The 19,564-nt window shown below is 40.6% G+C and overlaps 1 protein-coding gene across 11 annotated transcripts in view; it reads left to right on the forward strand.

The window, feature by feature from the left end:
* The window catches only part of ZNF644 (zinc finger protein 644), a 78,900-nt gene that overhangs the window by 9,378 nt on the left and 49,958 nt on the right, over positions 1-19,564 (forward strand). The window lies entirely within an intron of this gene.

Genomic DNA, 19,564 nt, shown 5'->3' on the forward strand with positions numbered 1-19,564 from the left:
TAGTAGGATGGCTTATTTACCAAATGCAGTGCTCAGACTAAGTAAAGCTACTAATGATTTACTAAGGAACAGGAAAACCCTTAGCCAGGGGGCAGTTTCTAGCAAAGTGTAGTTCTCAAGATGAATTGAGGTCCTTGTCTTTGCAAGATTACTACATGGTGGATGCAGAAATGATAACCTACCATTTAAGTGCTGTTCAAAAAGCAATAAAACACTCACTTTAAAAATAAAGAAGCATGAAATAGGTACTATTTTACTGGGGCAGGAAGGGGGGGACACTAGGAGAATCATGAAATGGCTGCATATTGTTCATTTCTGTGAATATAGTGACATTTGGAGACCTCTGGTATATATTTGAAAGAAGCAATGTAATAAAACTCATGTGCTATATGCTTGTCAAAGCCAGGCACAGGGATCAGCTAATATGCTTATCAGTCAGGCAATGTATGTGGAGATGCTCTGCTTTCACACTGTCTGCTGATTGGAATTGGGCCCATGAAGAAGCCAGGTGATTAATCTGCAGGGGTTTATTTTCTTCTGAACTGTTAATGTCCTCTGTTTCAGAGCAACAGCCCATGGCTCATTAAGCAGGGAAGATTTGATTGCAAGTGTGAAGGGCAACACACAAAGATTCTCCACACATCTCTTGCTTGAGCCTTAGAGGGTAGGAAAATAAAGTATTGGAGAAGTTTGTCCTGTGCTGGAGCAGAACCAGTACTTCATGAAAAGCAATGGTACTGTTAGAAAATATGTATGTATTTGAGTCAATCAGGATTTTTTAGCCACAATTTTAAAGCCACAATGTTCTTGTAAGGTGGTAGTGGGCACTAGCCCAGAAATGCACAGCTGCCACTTCAGCTAACCTGCTGTGAGAATCATGCTCTTCTTAAATCTGTTGCTCCATTTCTTAGGTGATTACACCTCACTCTTGCTGTGTTCTTTCCACCCGTACTGTTGTGTACTCTGGCATCTAATGCTGAGAAAGCAAATGGGGCTGCTGAGTCCAACTGCCTGAACAGAAATGCAACAGGGGAATTGACCACTCAGTCTGAAAGATTTTTCAATATTAGAAACTCAAAGGGGATTATTTTAAAATTATTAGTCACCATGTATAGTCCGTATTGTACCTGTTTGTAAAATTAATTTCTATCACCAATGGAAATATTTGAAAACATGTTGATTTAGGATAAATATTTTTCTGACAGTATGGTGGTATGTAAGCATTCATTTATTAACCCTAGTAACTTTCTTGTGAAATAGGGAAGTATTTCAACATTGTTTTTACAGACTGGGATATGTAATGCTCAGATGTATTGATTTAGATCTGTATGTTCTAGAGTCTGCTAACTAGCATTTGGCCCTGCTTACTTTCACTCAAGTCTTTCCTCACCTGAAGTCCTGGTCATGGAGCAGCTGTGTCCTGTGCAGCTCCTGGCACCTCTCTGATTGCAACCTTTGAGCAATTCCATGCTGTGGGGGAGGTTAGCAGTGAGGATGGTTATTGTGGAAAAGGGGCAAGGAAGTTACGGGAATAACTGTCTTGCTTCAGGCTCTAAAATGTACCATTTTGAACATGGGAACCGGGGAAGGAGAGTGGCTGCACGGGAGGGAGCAGACTGAGGCTCTGTGTTTCCATTCCCAGATGTCCAGATCAGACAAGAGAAGACAGTGAACTAATATTGGAAATACAGACAAAAATCATGGTCCCTCTAATAATTTTCTGGCTCCAGGAACAGGAGAATGTTGTAAACTGTAATTATTGTAATTAGACAACAAGGTCGTTGGAAATAGGAGTAGCCAGGATAACAAAACAAAACAAGCTTCCTAAAAAGACTTTTCAGTCCTATGATGCAATCATTCCATGCTCAATGGGCTGCTCTAAATGTAACTGTTATATTATTAGATATTTACTAATGATCTGGACTTAAACTGTGCTGTGGAATGCAGTATCAATGGGGAAGGATTGAGAATACTCGTTAGAAGGGGCAGCAAGAAAGTCTCAAGGATTTCTGGGCTTTGCTTTCTTCTGAACCTCTTTTGTTTTTGTGTTTTTTTCTTTCCTTTATTTTTCTCTTCTTTTTTGCTTTAAAGTTCTGCTATAAACAATTAGAGGAAATTTAGCAATAATATTGTCTGTGGAAGCTAGGAAAGTAAGAATACATTCTACATCACTGTTTTCCTTTGTTTGTCTTTTTTATCTTGTTTATCTTTGATCAGCTGCAGATGAAATAACCAGCTAACTGATTCCCATTCAGGGCTGCCACTCTTGCTGATGAAACTGTGCTGACATGGGAGTATGCTGTGTAGCAGTCTAGCAGTATCCATTTCTTATTCCAATACACTGACAGGTCACTCAGGGAGACAAAAAACTCTGTTCTAAAATGGAAAAGAAACTGCAATTTCAATTTTGTTTTGATTTGAAATTTTCCAGCTACCTATCAAGACCAAATCCTTGAACTATTTACTTAGAGTAAGTGAAATACCCCTATTTGAAATAGTGGATATGCAAGATTTAGCCATTAAAGAGTTGGGGTAAAATTAAAATCCCCTTCAATAATAACTAAAGTCGGAGAAAATCTTTCAAGAAAATTAAACACTTGATCAAAAAGAGAGAAGGGTTATTGTCGAGAGCATAAAGATTAAACAGGAGAGTTGTCTCAGAGAATAACCATCAATGATAAGTAGCAGGCAGTTAATAATATCCCCTCAGGGATCTTCTTTTACTCATGTAGGTTTTTGGACAAATACAATATTACATTTCTTATAGTTAAAGTGTGAGGGAGCTTCATGTCATTCCAGAGTAGCAATAAAGCTTCAGTGGAATAAGGACGGCTGGAATGGTAGGGAAGGGATGACCCAGAAGCAGAAACAGCAGGAAATCAGTGACAGTTTTTCCACATAAGTCTCCTTTTTGACCCATAAATTCTGAGATCTCTTTTCAGTCTTCCTGACATACCTATTTTTTCATATCCACAGCACTGTGTTAGTGCTGAGATTTTATATGATTCTGGCCCTCAATATGGAAAAGAAGGAGAGACCAAGTAAATGAAGAGTATGATTCCATGTTGTAATTAAGAACTGTTTTAAAGCTTGATCATGCAAATGGTTGAATTGGCAGAATTAAAGGCATGGTGATCTGTAGCCAGGGGAAGGCACATAGGATGGAAAGGATGGAGGCAGGAGGGTCTGGAGAACCTCTGAAGCCAGCTCTGCAGCTGGAGAAACTGTAACATGAAACGACTCCCTTGATCTCTCATTTTTCTTCCCTTATTCTCTCCGCCTATGTAATTGCAATAATAAATCTTTTTTGTTCCTTAACCATCTTGTGGCCATTGCAAACATTTAAGAATTAATGCAGTTCTCACACATGATGCACATGTTCTTTGTGTCCCCTTGTGTCCCTCAATTTATTCATTTATCATGTACACACAAAACTCCCATAAAATATTAATCTGAAATACAAATCTCTCTTTGCATCCTGGGAGCATTTGCATATAGTAATGTTAACGAGAGTATTAATTCTGCATGCACAGTCTGTGGACTGCACACAGGGCCAAATCTCTCTCGGCAACTATACTGAAATCAGTGACAAATCAGAAACATTATTTTCGTATCAAAAATGCTGAGTGGAAAGTGACAGTTTTCTAGAACTGAAATGTTGTCCTTGAAAGTCAAACAAGAATAGTTGAAGCCTTATTTTCAATTTTTCCTTCTAAGAATTTTCTGTGAAAGGAATTTTATACTACTCTGTGTTTCTACCCAATGGTTCCTAATAAATTGGTATAATCTAGAAACAAAAGGATTTAATTTTTTTTAACAGTGCTGTAATTCATGGGGAATCAGAACATTTCTTTTGCCTTTCTTCCCTGTTGGAAACATCAGGAGTACCTACACTTCTTCCAGCTGGGGAAGGACTTGCAGTTGCAGATGGACCAAAAATAATTCAATTAGGCTGGAGAGAGGATCATTTAGTCTGGGGTAACAAAGAGTCTGAGCAGGCATTTGGTGAAAATGAAAACCAGGAGGACCTCGGTGGTGGAGGAAATCTCTGCACCTCACTCCTGGCTGTGAGTACAGGTGGGGTTGTCCTGCCTGCGACTGTGGTGAGAGCCCTAGGGCATCTTGGAGGCCGTTTGGGAGCCAGGGTAATGCCTCTGGGACATGGACACGTTTCTTGGCCTGGGTTTTACTCTGGAAGGAGGGAGGGAGGGAACAATCTTATCTGAGCCTGATGATCTGCCTCGGATCCTTCACCATCCAAAGCAGGCTTAAGACAAAATTAGCACCAGCAATGAAAGATGGGTTCTTTGTCTCCACCCAGATCCCACCAGACACAGAAATAGAGGGGCACTGTTACATAACACCCCTTGCCCAGGTTCAGTGCATCCCTGCAGGTAATTTTTTCTCAGTGGTGGATTGTAAAAGGGTTGTGTTTCCCTCAGTGAAACTCATGTCACTGAAGGTTTACAAAAGATTTTTAAAGGGAAAGGCCCTGCAGCTGAAATTGGATCTTTCTTTCTTCAGGGACAGTCTCTGGTGAGAGGCAGTTGCCAAAGCAGATCAGATCCCTGCTGCCAGGAGCTGCACCCTTTAGGGGGAAAGCTAGAGCTCTCAGCAGATCCCTGGCTGCTGTTTATGGATCTTGCAATTCTCTGTGCTGCAGAAAATCAAACACTCATGTTTCAGGAACGCTGTATTTTGTATTTATTTCTATTCTGATACTCAAATTCTGATGTCTGTAGTTTGTGAGAACAGTAAGTGCCTTACTGTCTTCAGGAACAATGCCATTCATCCCTCAACTCCTAACTGTAACGCATTCATTTGGCTATACAGCTTTTAAAAGTATTATAAATGAATCATGTGAGACAACCTCCACAGCTGGAGTTAAGCACTTCCATGTGCTTGCTGAATCAGGGACACCAAGTTGCTACGAAGATCTTTCGGGACTCACTGGAGATCCATAAGAAATTGTCTTGACTTAACCAAGCCATGGTATTTCTCTTAATCACTAGTACATCATCATCTTTTTTCTTTCACTTCCTTCTTATTCATGCTTAAATGAGACACATCTGTTTCCATTTTTCACATTGTTCTGTTATGTGAGTAATGATATCAAGCTTTTTTTTTTTTCTCCCCACGCACTGTGAAAGAATAAATTAGTGTTAAGTTTTGTGAAGTGCTTTAAAACACTAAAGCAAAACATCTGTTTCAGCTGCAGGTCATTAAGATAAAAAACCCTAGTCAGTGTGCAGTGCAAAACTGCCAAAAAATTTATCAGCTCAAACACATTTCTTTACCTGTCTTTTACTATAACAAGTGAAGATGGTGATAGGACAGTAAATCTTTGTCAGGGATGGAGCAGTTAAAAGTGTCAGTGCAGTAATCCACAGCAGTACCTTGTAGTAATGAATCTTGGTCTGATCTGGAGATGCCTGGAGGTTGTTGCAGTGTTGTAGATTTCAAGCTGAGAGTCTCCATGACCTCCACATCTTCCAGCCAGGCACAACATTGTGTAGGGTTGCCTTATCTCCTGTAGATGTTTGTGTTACTGAACTGCAGCCACTTGCCCCCAATAATTTAATTGTTTCCAGGGCAGGTGGCCAGAGTAAAACTGAGCTGGCAAATCTACTTTACAGGTGAACTGTGACACTCTTTCCATGCCAAAGCTCAGATGTAGATATCTGCATTCCTTTGTTAGCAATGATCTCCTCTATATAGCATTTTGAGGTATAGAGATAAAAAGCCAACAGCTACCTGAGAGCTTGACTATTAATAAATAAAATAATACTAATGACGAGCGCATTCCCTGAATGCTGTAGGAAATGCCAAACCTTGCAGACAGGTCCTGGCAGGCAGCTACCTTATACTTACTCCTACAAGAGGCAATGTCCACCTCTGTTTCTCTCTGTATTTAATTAAAAGGTCTAGATCCTTCCTTAGTGTAAAGGAGGTGTTTGGTATCACAAATGTGCTCCAAAACTGGATGTGGCTTTTTTGGGGTCTTCAGAGAAAGTACTTACTTGTTCTTCCAATCTGCCAAAGCAGCAGCCAGTGCAAAGGTGCTACTTTAAAAAGCTTTACTTTTTAAAGTAGCACTGTGACTCCCCTTTCATTCAAACCCTCAGTTTCTGAGACAGGAGAGTGTATATGTATTGCTGCACTGAATCTGTTCACCTGCAGCTCTCCCCACCCCCAGCTTATGAGCATGATTTCCTTTTATGCACTGCTCTGTCACAGCTTGGCAAGTTTCCCAAGACTATCCATACCAGAAAGCAGAATATGGCTGCTGAGCGGTGTAGACAGGAGAAATGCCTTATGTAACAGATTCATTTAAATACTATGAAATGTTGGGACAGGCAAGACAACTGAAAGCAAGATGCAGCCCTTAATCTCTAGCATCAGTTCTGCTTGCCCTCACCATCATCAGTGTCTAATAGTCGCTGCCTGTCTCCATTCACATCTCCATCTTTTTCAAGAAACTGCCTGCGGCAGAATGTACAAACAGCTTGGCAAGCGGTTTTAGGAGAACGGGTTTTATTTATTTTTTTTCTCCTAATTCTTCATGAGCCTCATGAGCATTTCCCCACTAATATGCCTGTGGCATCATTAGGTGTTTAATGAGAGTGATGCTGCTTGAATATTATTGTTTTTATAGCTCATTTTGTTTTGACAAGTCTTCAGTTCTGTGGCACTTTATAGTGTGCAGATTTCCCCTTTCTATATCTTACAGATTTTGCAGAAATATTACCACAGAGGCACTCTCATAAAACCTGAAATAATAAATTGTCAACATTCAATATGTTTGAGTGTTCAACACCACAGCAGTTTAATTATATAAATTAATTATTTTAGTGTATTTCTTTCACAAAACTGAAGCACCAGGAATACTCCAATGACAGCCATGTCTTGGACAGCAGTTCAGTGCAATTCTGCACAAACAGTTCTGATTGGATTCTTCTAGCAGTTCCCCAAAAGACCAGCTTGTACTCCAGTGGATAGTGGATCAGAGTCTCGTTCCTGACATCCAGAATCTGGATCATTATAGGTTGTGCTCAGATGAAAAATGCCAGCATTGTACCTGCAGAAAACAAGGCTGCTGAAATTGTAAGTATTGAATAGACCCATACAATGTCATTTTACCCCCTGCATTTTGTACTGCATCAGTTTCTTTACTGATTAAATTAAATGGATACAGATTTTTTGTACAGACAAGACCATAATTCATATTTAGGAAAATGCCATCTTTATTTACCATATCATATGGGTAATGAGTGCTGAACAGTGCATTTGTTGAACAGCTGTGTCAATGCAAGAAAAATGGCTGTATTTTTAACATAGTAATTAATACCCATTAAGTTCTCACTTGTATGTTATCTTCCAAGTAATTTTACCTGGTTTAGGCTGCCAGTACATATTTTCTTACTGCCACAGTGGCAGAACCTTTAAAACAACTAGCTGCTGTCATGGATTTGGCTTGCTGGCCTTTACTAAGATCAGGGGAGTTACTGGGGAGAAGGACACGGAAGGTAGTCTCACTGCTTCCTTGTGCAGTGTGTCCTGCCTGACAGTAAAGGGGAAGAAGCTGCACCTCTCTGTAGTCCCTGCTCTCCTCCCACCACTCCACATTTGTCCAGTGTGGCTGCACAAATATTCTGCTCTTCGGATTCCTGCTGCAGGTCCCAGAGGTCTGTGCCTGTGTTCCCAGCACAGGCAGTGGAGCTGCACAGCTCCAGGAGTAAATAATGTTAACAAAGCAGTAATTGTATACATAGCTGCTGTTTCAAACATTCATATACTGGCTTCCAAGGACCCTACTTTTACATCTTTGTTTATATTTAATAGCAGTTACAGTGGTTAATTGGCTTTATTTTGGCAACCTTGATGTTTCTCTTGCCAGTACTGGCGCTGTGAAGATCAGAAACAAAGATGTGCCTTTTTACTCTGTGTCTTCTGATAGGTTTTGTCATTTGGCAACTGTTGTTTTGTTAGACTTTACAGAATTTGGACAGGATTCTGATCTCCTACAAAGTGACACACATGCTTATTAGAATGCAGGCACAGGTTTGGGGCCTTTTTTCTGAATACACCATGCTGAGTGCCATGCATGAGAAATTAGAGACTGTCTGTTATTATGTGGCCAAACAGCTGCAGGAACTTCTAGTGAGTGCTTTTAAATGCCAGTAAAATAAAAATCAAAATAATATTCACAAGAAGCAGAATGTAAAGCACAGACACTCCTGCAAGTCTCCAAGCCTTTGGAAAAGAATGATCAAATCTGGACCAGGCCAGTCTTCTTACACTTAAGGTTCCATTTCTACAAGTTCTTTTATGGTAGTTCCTTTTTCTATAGTCTCTTGTCAAACTCAGCCCAGTGTAATAAAAAAAAAATCAAAATTTTGATTTCTAAATGAAATGAAACTCAGAGCTTCTGTTTGGTTTGTTGTTTTTTTTTGAGATTCCATAGCTAGGAAGCATTTTAAGTTGAGGTTGATACATACTACATTTTATTTTAGGTTACTTTTCCTTTTAGGTGCACAGGTAATCACTCACATGACATTTCTAGTGGGGTACTCCCCAAGCCATTTAATTTTCCTGCTCCTGCTGGGAAATGGGACTTGTTAAGTCAGCCTCCTCTCCCTGAAAATAAAATATTCTCATCCTGCTCAGAACAAAAGAACTGCCAGATGTAGGCAGGCCAACTAGTTTTGTCCTTCTGTCCAGTAAAAGTGCTCCTGTGGTACCATTATGATGCCTGAGCATCATGTGCACTCTGGGACTGCCTGGAAGTGCTCCAGCTGAGATGCTACAGGAAAATTGCTCAGAAACCTCAATTTCCCCCCCACATGCATAGAATCTGGATCATCTCACACAGTGACTTTCCCTGAAGCACTCCTGTACCTGTCCAACAGAACCACATGGCTTAATCTTTACACTGCAGCTCTGCACCTGTGTGTGTGCAACACCTGCCCACACCCATGTGTGTGTGCCACATCTGCCCACAGCTGTGTGTGCCACACCTGCCCACATCTGTGTGTGTGCCACACCTGCCCACATCTCTGTGTGCCACACCTACCCACAGCTGTGTGTGTGTGCCACACCTACCCACATCTCTGTGTGTGTGTGCCACACCTGCCCACAGCTGTGTGTGCCACACCTGCCCACAGCTGTGTGTGTGCCACACCTGCCCACAGCTGTGTGTGTGTGCCACACCTGCCCACATCTGTGTGTGTGCCACACCTGCCCACAGCTGTGTGTGTGCCACACCTGCCCACATCTCTGTGTGTGTGCCACACCTGCCCACATCTGTGTGTGTGCCATACCTGCCCACAGCTGTGTGTGTGTGTGCCACACCTACCCACAGCTCTGTGTGTGCCACACCTGCCCACATCTGTGTGTGTGCCACACCTGCCCACATCTGTGTGTGTGCCACACCTGCCCACAGCTGTGTGTGTGTGCCACACCTGCCCACATCTGTGTGTGTGCCACACCTGCCCACAGCTGTGTGTGTGCCACACCTGCCCACAGCTGTGTGTGTGTGTGCCACACCTGCCCACATCTCTGTGTGTGTGTGCCACACCTGCCCACAGCTCTGTGTGTGTGCCACACCTGCCCACATCTGTGTGTGTGTGCCACACCTACCCACATCTGTGTGTGCCACACCTGCCCACAGCTGTGTGTGTGCCACACCTGCCCACAGCTCTGTGTGTGTGCCACACCTGCCCACATCTGTGTGTGTGTGCCACACCTGCCCACATCTCTGTGTGCCACACCTGCCCACAGCTGTGTGTGTGTGCCACACCTACCCACATCTGTGTGTGTGCCAAACCTACCCACATCTGTGTGTGTGCCACACCTACCCACAGCTGTGTATGTGTGTGCCACACCTGCCCACATCTGTGTGTGTGCCACACCTACCCACATCTATTGAGCACCAGTTGGCCATGTGGCCCTCTGGTTAACAGTGATGTATTCTTCATCACCCCCAGTGCAGTCTCCTCCACCTGGCCCTGGGCTGCTATGTGCAAACACTTTGGGCTTCTTACAGTCTTCTTCCACATTTGGGAGGCCACAGCCACAAGCCAAGCCTTTTGTGGATCTTTTAACCCAGAGGAGAATCAGCTACCTTCCTTCCCAGAAGAAGAGTGACACACACTCACCATCCCCCGCCCCTTCTCTATATTGTTTGCAAAGCAAAAGAAGAGAGCGCTACAGATTTTGTTTCTGAGGTGAAGGACTGAGTGGGTCATCTCAGAATGGACTGAGGGACCACAGACGTGCTCACCATCCCAGGGAGACCAACTGGCTGCTGCAGCAGAATCAGAAGGCTGGTCATGGATGAGGTTTTTAACATAAAGGTATGGGTGTGTGGGTTGTGGTTGTATGTGGTACGTGTGTACTGATGTCACATGAGTACTGGAAAGGCCTCACTTACTATCCTGCTGCTTTGGGATCGAGGTACCTATGAGATCTGGAAACCTAACACAGTGTGCAGGGACAGCCCCTATGTACATGTTATGATTGCCCTACCTTTATTCCCAGCATCTCTGCATTCAGGAGCTCCCCCACTTGCTGCTGTCCCAGGCCATACTTTACAGGGACCCTTTTTGGCACAAGATGTACAAAGGGGCCAGAGTTCACTTATGCCTGAGGTTAGAAATGGTGGCTCCATGTCTTGAATGTTCATCCTCATTTCCAGCTTGGGCCTCTTGTTAACACCACATATCAGCTCCCTGAAGTGCTATGAAGCACTAGGATCTCCTGTTTCTGGGTCCTGTGCAGCAAAAACTCAGAATATTCTCTGTGCTCTCAGAGGGCGTTTTCAGTCTCTCTGCTCTCAGCAGGCTGCAGAGCTGCTTGATCAACACAAGCTTTGACAGTCAGACATCATTAATTTTCCACAACCTACTACTTGAAACTCTTGAAAGGATGGGCTGTCACTGTTCCTCGTAGGCCTTGCTGGCCTGAATTGTCCTCTGCACTGTCCTGCTGCAGCAAGGAGGGCTGCATGCCGCAAGCCACTGCTCTTCTCCCTTGGGCCTGAGATTTAAATTCCATCAGCTCTGTCAGGGAACAAAAGGAATTCTCAATATAGAATTATTTCTTTTTAAAGGATGAGATAAACTGTAATGCATTAATGGTGGAAGTGGTCATATACAATTCAGGTTTAGTGAGTACCCATTGTCTTAAATTAATCCTAATAAGCACTGTTTTCCACAGCATGTGCCATTTTAACAGCCACTGTGGAGAGCTCTGCTTCTTAAAACTATCACAAATGAGATGACACCCTCCTCTTTTGGAAAGCATAATTGATAAAATGTGACAAAACATGGTTATTGCCTATTTGTAAATGGAATACTTTAAAAAGTACTCTTACATTGATTGGGTTAAATGACTTGCTGATAAAGACATCTACATGAAATATTAAACTGCCATTATCTGGGTCCCGTTAAAATTCAAAATCAGGATTCTCTTTTGTGCAGAGTAAGTAAAAACTTCTATGCTGTTTTAGAGTAGAATATAAATGTAGTAAGTAAAAGCCAGAGGTATATTTGAATGACAATTCACACATAACTTCTTAAGAAGAAATTCTAATATGCTTGGGATGGAATTAGAGGAGCATATTTGACACACTAATAGACAGATTTGAGAGCTTCCTAAGTGTTCAGATATAGCTTCTTCTGCTGAAATTCCCAGAATTATACTACTCTGCTGACTATTTCTGCTTTTACAGACACCCCATTTTTACTCTATGAATTATCTGCACGATCTAACTAAAAATACAGTTCCAAAGCTTTATCTGAGTCCATTTCCACACACTTTGTTGGAACTCAGAGCCAAGACTTTTGAAACTGGGACAAATTTTAAAACTGAACATGACTGTTCTTCTAAGTTTCCTTGCTCTTTCTTTTGTCTGAGAAACTTCTACTCAGCATGCATTCCAGGATACTGAAATAACTATTTTGCAGTTATTTTAAATACGTAGATTTTTGTTAGTAGGAAAATTAGTGCTAGAATTTTCTTTCATAGAGCCTGGTTGAAAGCTCATTAAGGTCTTTGAAGTTGTTTCAATGAGCTTATAATGAGAAACTTTATGTTCATATGAGCTTCACACTAAAACCAGTAGTGGTACAATACAAGATCTGCCTGCAAATCCCAAACCTGTCAGTATTTCCTGAATGAGATAATGGCAAATGAACTGCTGTTCAAAATAATTCACCTGAGAGTTTAAATAGGATGAGATATGGAAATACTGGATGAACAAGAGAGAAGCAAAAGTTTTAATACAGCTTTTGATCATTGCACTGAAGATACTTTTTGGCAGATGAGTGGTAATGCATGAGGTCAAAGTGAGGAGCCTAAGAGATGCTCCTCTTCCTTTGGCATAAAAAGGGATTGGCAGGGAAAGGAAAAAAATTATATTAATTAATTATAATAACCCTAGGTTGTACCTTGGTCTTTTATTTTTTGTTAACAAACCATGCCATACACTGATTCTGTACAACCACAAAATTTAATAAATATTTTTTCACAATTTTATATTAACTCTAAAACTGTAAAACTATCAGTTTTGTGTAGTTTTTTTCCCCCCTCTCCTTTTCAGGATTCAGTTACAAAGATGTCTGGTTTTATGCCCTGAAGATGTATACTTATCCATACACTACAATATAGTCTAAAAACGCTTTTGTAGTTTTTTTTTTTTTAAGCTTTATCTCTGATGTTAGAAAACTCAGTATATTCATAATTAATTGTCTTGATCAAAATCAAACTCCTTACAATTAACAAACAAACAGAAGGTAAGGCATATCAAACAGACTTTCTGCTTCTGTGATCTTACCTAAACACAAAATAAGATCCCTAGTACTTCCACATTAATAGTAGGAAAATGCTTTTTTGCTTTCTTTATTCTTCTTTAAAAATGATTGCTGTGTCTTCCTGTACACAAACCTCTGGCACTTTACAAACAAAGAATAATAAAGATTTTAGTATTTATGTCAAGCATAAGGACAAGAAGGTGTGTATGTCCATGCAATGGTGAGAGAAATCAGAATTCCTGATATAGCAATTGCCTACCAGGCAGAGGAGTAGAAAATTGCAGGGAAAAGAAATCCTGCCTGGCAATGGTTTTGACGACTGAGAGACACTGTTCATTTTTCAAGTGCTGCTAAAACATATGGAACTTGGTTCTAAAGGCAAAGGGTTTTGGTGAAGATGTCTTCACTTGGATCTTTGTCCTGGCTTCCATCTGGTCGGATGACTTTGAAGTACAGACATGGTGGGGGTTGGCTAGCAAAGCCCTTTCCTTTTGGGGAGGGTGTTGAAATGGTCCTTGTCTGAGGGAGGTGAGTTCCCCCTGTTGTGCCACCTGTGTCCCTCATTGGACATAGAGCAGTCACAGCTTGGGAGATGGAGTGTGCCTCAAAGGATTCTTGTCACTAATTCTCCACATTGACTTTGCTCTGGTCTCTAATACATGCTGCAGCCATGGGTGTGACCCTGGTGTGACCCTAGTGTGACCCTGGTGCTAGTCACAGAGAGGGATGTAGGAAGTGGGGTGACACACCTTGAAGGAGACAGAACATGACACTCTCAGGCCTAGCACAGTTTCCCTCTCGTCACTAGCACTCTGCCAGCGTAGCTCAGTCGTGGCAAAGGTCCGGCACGTGGCCCATAGTGGTTGGAGCTGGATTCATTTGTGCAGTGACCTCTGCAAGGGGATGTTAAGGATACCAGTGCGACACCTGAAACAAGGATCTTGAAATTACTATTTCTGTTTTCTCCCTGTGTATCATTTTGGCACTATAATGTGAACTGAATCATCAGTTAAGCAGAAGTATGATAATTTATACCTATTAGATCTAGGTCTTTTTCCATTATCTGTTGAGGGCCAGTTTATTGCCACTGCTTTCTTCCTCTCACACTAAATTATAATTAATCAACAGATTCAGGAAGAAACTTGTTATGATTTTGTTGCTCATATAATATTTTCATATATTGATGTTTCCTGCATGTGATGCAAATGGCAGCTCTCCAAGGCAGTGCATTGTTTTTAAGAAGTTCAGTGTTATAATATATGGTGGTATTTTCCTACACTAGTCTGCTTCCTTGTGATCTTTGAATTCTGTGAGACTTGAGCTCAGTAACTCGGATGTGAGAAGAGAGGTGGCAGATCCTCCTGAAAGGAACACAGAGGTAGGCTTAGCTATTGTCTTTTTAATGGAGGATGAATTCGAATAAAACGTGATGAAATAAAAAACCCATAAGGACTAAGGTATTGATAATTAATCCAGGATTTGTAATTGATAATGTTTACTGTGGTGGTACCTGTGGAACAGCTAAGAATGGAGCCTGGTGTGCCAGGCAGGCAGCGCTGCCCCAGCAGCTGCTCCCATCTGATCAGCAGCAGATGACAGGAACACTCCATAGTGGTGGGACTGAGAACAGGAGATGACTGTGGGAAGCAGGGAATGAGCTGCTGTCCTCACAAAAGCTGTTTTGTAATTGCAAGCACAGGCCCTACCAAGGGGAGCAGGTCTGAGCAACAGACACGGAAATCTTCGTCCCATTGCCTATGGACAGAAGCAGTGAGGAAACAGAGTGGCAGTTGTCTTTGTTCTGAGCAATCTGTAATCTGAGCAATCTCCTCCTAGCTGCGAGATTTCAAACTTTTACAAGAGTAGGACAGTTCTAAAGGCAATCCACAGTGCCAAGCAGTAATGTTTCCCTAGGCACGCTGTCTAAACACCCTTCTGTTGCAAAATATTTTATTTCAGAACTAACCTTATATTGGGATCACTGTTAAGAGAGACATAGGTTTAATGGTTAATGGTTTTAATTTTACCTATATGCTCTTGGTGCTCTCTTATTATTTTACTGATAATTCTAAAAGTTTAATTCATATTGACAAAGATGACTAGAATATCTTGATTTATCGCAGAGACTAAATTTATAAATAAAATACATTTTTTGTTCTGTCTGAAAAATAGACAAGATGAGACAATCCTCTTTAATTAGCATTGACAACTGTACCTTAAAAGAGCCTGTGAAACAAACAAGCCAGCAAAACATGAATCAAGAGCTCAAGCAGCAAAAAAAGATTAGGAAAAGTCACTTTCCCCCTTTTGGTTTTTACAATGTTGAAATAAATTAAATTGCTCCAAATAATTTTTTATTACTTCTTCTAATATTTCAGTTGAAATAATGTTGATTACTCTTTGTTGAAACAACCAGTACATTGAGTTCCTAAATTCGTCGATGTTAGTGAAATCAGCATTACATCATTGTAACAAAGGCTCAGAAACCAGAAACATCTCTGTAAAGAAAAACTCACTAGCAAGTTGAGCATGAAACAGATATCTTTCATACCATGTTTCTGTGTGCTTGCTGTTGTAGTTACAAGGGTCTAAAGACAAAGATAAACTTTATACATAAAGATAAGTGATTTTATTAGTACAACCATCTCACCTTAAAAAAATCCCATCAGTATATCTTAGGTACTCAAAAACTCTACTATTTCAGGCTGTAGTATTGTATTTAATAAAAGATGCTACTTTTCCTTATACAGACCATTTTTGTCTGAATTTCAGTTTTGAAAATGTTATGGAAGACAACATTTCCTACCAAGGGCTATGGTATAAAGATGAGATTGAAATAGTAAACGGAGAAGGAAAAAGAATGGGCTAAATGTGATGCATCCATTCCATGACAGCATTTTGTAAACCATACAGCCTTAAATTGTTCTATAACACAAAATTATATAGCTTAATATTTTATCTGTTGTTTTGTTTGCTGTACACAGGATAACCAGAATATGTGTCAACTGAATATGAAATTTTCAAGGAATGATGTATATAGTGGCTATATTTCCATGGTGAAGCTTTTTGCATAGAGTTAATGAAGTGCTTAGGGTCCTAGGGAATTAGAGGTGCTATATAAATGTAAGGAATTATCATTAAAAAGTTTTTCCCTCCAGGCATTTGGGATTTTGCTGTATGTTACAAGGAGGCATTTGCGGTCTTCTTTCATTCAAAATGCTTCAGCTTAAACCTGTTCCAACTCTCCCTCTGCAGCTTCAGCTACAGAAACGTTTATATGAAGAAACAGTTTCTAAATTGGTTCCAGTTAATCATGCTTTGCTGCTAACTTGAAAGAACCTGTCTTGGTTTAAGCTTTTTATAGCCATGTTGATGACCAGGAGGAGCTACCAGCATCATTCTCTCGAGAGATTTTTAAATGCTGTTTTAACCATTATTAGGTGTTGTCTGCATTGGTGGAGAAATAATACAGGACACAGCCAGAATTCCTGCAAACAAAAAGCCAGCTGTGCAGTATCTGGCTTGATTTTCAAGAATCCTATTGTGTGGCTCTTTACTGGCCATACATGTTCTTTTATGGACATTAAAATGCTTCCCTGGTCCTAAAGTTTGTATTTTATGTGGACATACAATCCCAGTTTTGTGTCACTTTGTATCTATTTCTCATGTTTTCTTAATCCATCAGGCAACCTTTAAGATCATCTGCTATTTTTCACATACTATAAATGCCAACAGGAGTGGAATTAGGAATCTAAAAAGACTTCTGACACCACTGGACATAATCTTTTACCACACTACCATTTTAATGAAATGTTGCATTTATGTGCTGTATACATTCACAGCAAATGTGGATTTTCCTTTTGATCCACAGATTATGTGAATCATAAGCATTTTTAAGAGTCCACTAGTGCTAATGGAATTGGGCTTCTTAGTTCAAGTATTACGTTGTGAGATTAAAAAATTGCTAGATATCTTTAAACTATTAATAAATTGTGGGATTTGGTAGCATTAGAACTGAAGTTCAGGTTTTCTTATGCTAAGCATTTTACTTGTTCACAATAGATGTGAAATATAATAAAACACTGCATCTTCTTCTTTTTATGGAATTTGGTGGTTTCCTTAAGTTATTAGTTGCAGAATTGAAGCAAGAATTGCTGTTCCTTAAATCTTACCTTGTGTGGGATAAAATTATTTTGAATAAATGTGATGACCTTAAAATGATTGTGTGCAATAAAATATATTATTTTCAGCTAGAAGCATAGGGGTAGTATTAATATTTGCTTTTTCACATTTTTGTTTGTATTTTGGTTAGCATGGAGCACATAAGATGTAAGACTCTTAGAAGGAATCTGTGGATTGTACAAGATGGTGATATTTCTTGTGTTTAAAAGCGGTGGAAAAACTGTCTTTACAAGCTCCAAAATAATTAGGACTCGATTTTATAAATGTGTATTTTCAGAAAACAAGCTTAATTCTCAGAAGAATAATATTAGCACTCATTAGGGGACTGAATGCTTTGGGGTACTGTTAATGAAATTCATAGCCTTTTGCCTGTGGGCTATCAGTTTGAATTCAGTCTAACTCAGTGGAGATTGAAAATTGGCCTATTTAATGGCCTTTTAGTCATCTCTAATGAGTTGAGTTTGGTGGGTCTCAGTCCCACAACATAAACCACTCACACTGCCTTCTCCTAACTGGCAAGCTCCAGAGAAACCCCTGAATTTAATGAATTTTGGGGAAAATTAGCCTCTGGTACCATGGAGAAAAAGCAAAGAAAAGCAAAAGCTGTGATAGACGATGGTTACATGAGCACTAACACACACATTATTTTTAAATGTGGGATATATAGTGATATATAAAGTTTATAAATTAGCAAATTAGCTGAGCATGTGACATATGTTGCCACACAGCTATACTGATTGTAACATGACAAAGACTCCCAAAGGGGATATCTACACCTGTGCATAAGATCTTGGCAACACATTAAATGTTTAAATGCCTCTGGGATTTGCTTTTGTCAGAAAAAAAATAGGATCAGAACAGATATCTGGGAATTTGGATAGTAACTGCAGCTACAGAAAATTATGCTGAAAACAATTATTACCTAGTGTGCCTTCATTACTTCACAGCAGTCAAATGCTTCTATATTTTTCTTACAGATACGTAACTTAATATTAAAAATCATACTAGTAATATTTACAGGATCCTGTAGAGAATATATGCCAGTTTTATTTATCCATATCATAATAGAACTGTTCCTAATGTCTAACTGCAATTTCTCAGTACAGTTTAAAGCTGTTACGTTTAGCCTTGTCTGCAGTGAACAATGGATTTTTCCGCCCATGGTCTTTTATTCTCTAGACTAAAAAAATCTCACGCATTCCTATTTTCAATTAGGGTCACATCTTTTAAAATGGTGAAATTTCCCCCCGTCTTCCTTGTACTGTCTTCTACTGGAAGTTTTTGAAAGAAATTTTTCTTGAGATGCAGAGGCCAAATCTGAACATACAGATGAGGCTTCACCAGTATTAAAGATGAGGAATTCTTCCTATGTCCTAGATATGACAGTTCTGTTTATGCATCTCTCTGTACTGCAGCTTTTTTCACAACGGTGTGACATTGTTGATGCATGTTCAGTTTGTGATATACTCTGATCCCCAGCCCCTTTTCTGTAAACCTGGTGTTTATTCATCTGTTCCCAGTCTTGCAATTGTGCAATTGTTATTTTCCTGCTTAAATGTTGAAGTTGGCACTTGTATTTATTCAATTGCATCATATTTCTGCAACTATTTTTTAAGGAAGACTTTAAATTTTTTTCTTTTGCTGTAATATGCTTCCAGCTCTGCCAGTTTGGCATTGTTGGCAAATCCAATCCATGTAAACTATATTCTGTCACTCATATAATTAGACTTGGTACCACACTCAGAACGTACCCACCTGCAGCGAACCCTATTTGCTGTTGTGCTATTTGTCACAGTGAAACGTTGCTGATGTAATTTTGCACCACTGCAGTTATTTCATTATGTTATCTCTTTTGCTTGCTCCATTAATACTTCTCTGAGATGGTGTCAAAAATCTTACTCAAGTCAAGCCATAACCAACAGAGCACTACTCACATCCAAGGCCTGTTATCCTGTCACAGCTAGGGACGAGTTCGGTTTGATGTGATTTTTATGACAAATCTATGTTGGCTGTAACTTACCACTTCATTAGTTATCATGTACTTAAAGATGTGTGATTATTTGCTTCAGTACTTTTCTGGGAATAGAAGCTGTAATGATTGACAGTGCTTGGCTCTACCTATTCCCCCCTTTTGAATGACAAGTGTCGCGTCTTTCCTCTTCCTCTCTCCTGGTATCTGTTGTCTCGCTGACCACCGCTCACACCTCTAACGTTGCCTTTAGCAGCTTCTCACTCTAGTATGAAATCCCCCGGGCCCAGCAAGTCTGAAAGGAAAAGATTAACTCATCTAAGCAGTCTCTATGCACTTAGCATTCTCCCCTTGCTCCGGGAGAATTCCCTCTGTGAGCCGGGGTTTGCTTCCGCAGCATTAATCTGAGGAGAGAATGGCACCGAACGTGTCTTTCTGTCATCTCGTGGCTTCCCGCCCCCCGGGCCGTGCCCGCTGGCTCAGGTTCCCCGCGTCCCCTGGCACCGTCCGCAGCAGCCTGAGCCTGCCTCTGCCTCCCCGCTGGCTCGGGAGCGCTCCGGCGCAGATCCTGCCGCACCTGACCTGGTTTCCCAGGCCTGTG

Source organism: Cyanistes caeruleus, chromosome 9, assembly GCF_971803275.1.
Source record: "Cyanistes caeruleus chromosome 9, bCyaCae1.hap1.1, whole genome shotgun sequence".
NCBI lineage: Eukaryota > Metazoa > Chordata > Aves > Passeriformes > Paridae > Cyanistes > Cyanistes caeruleus.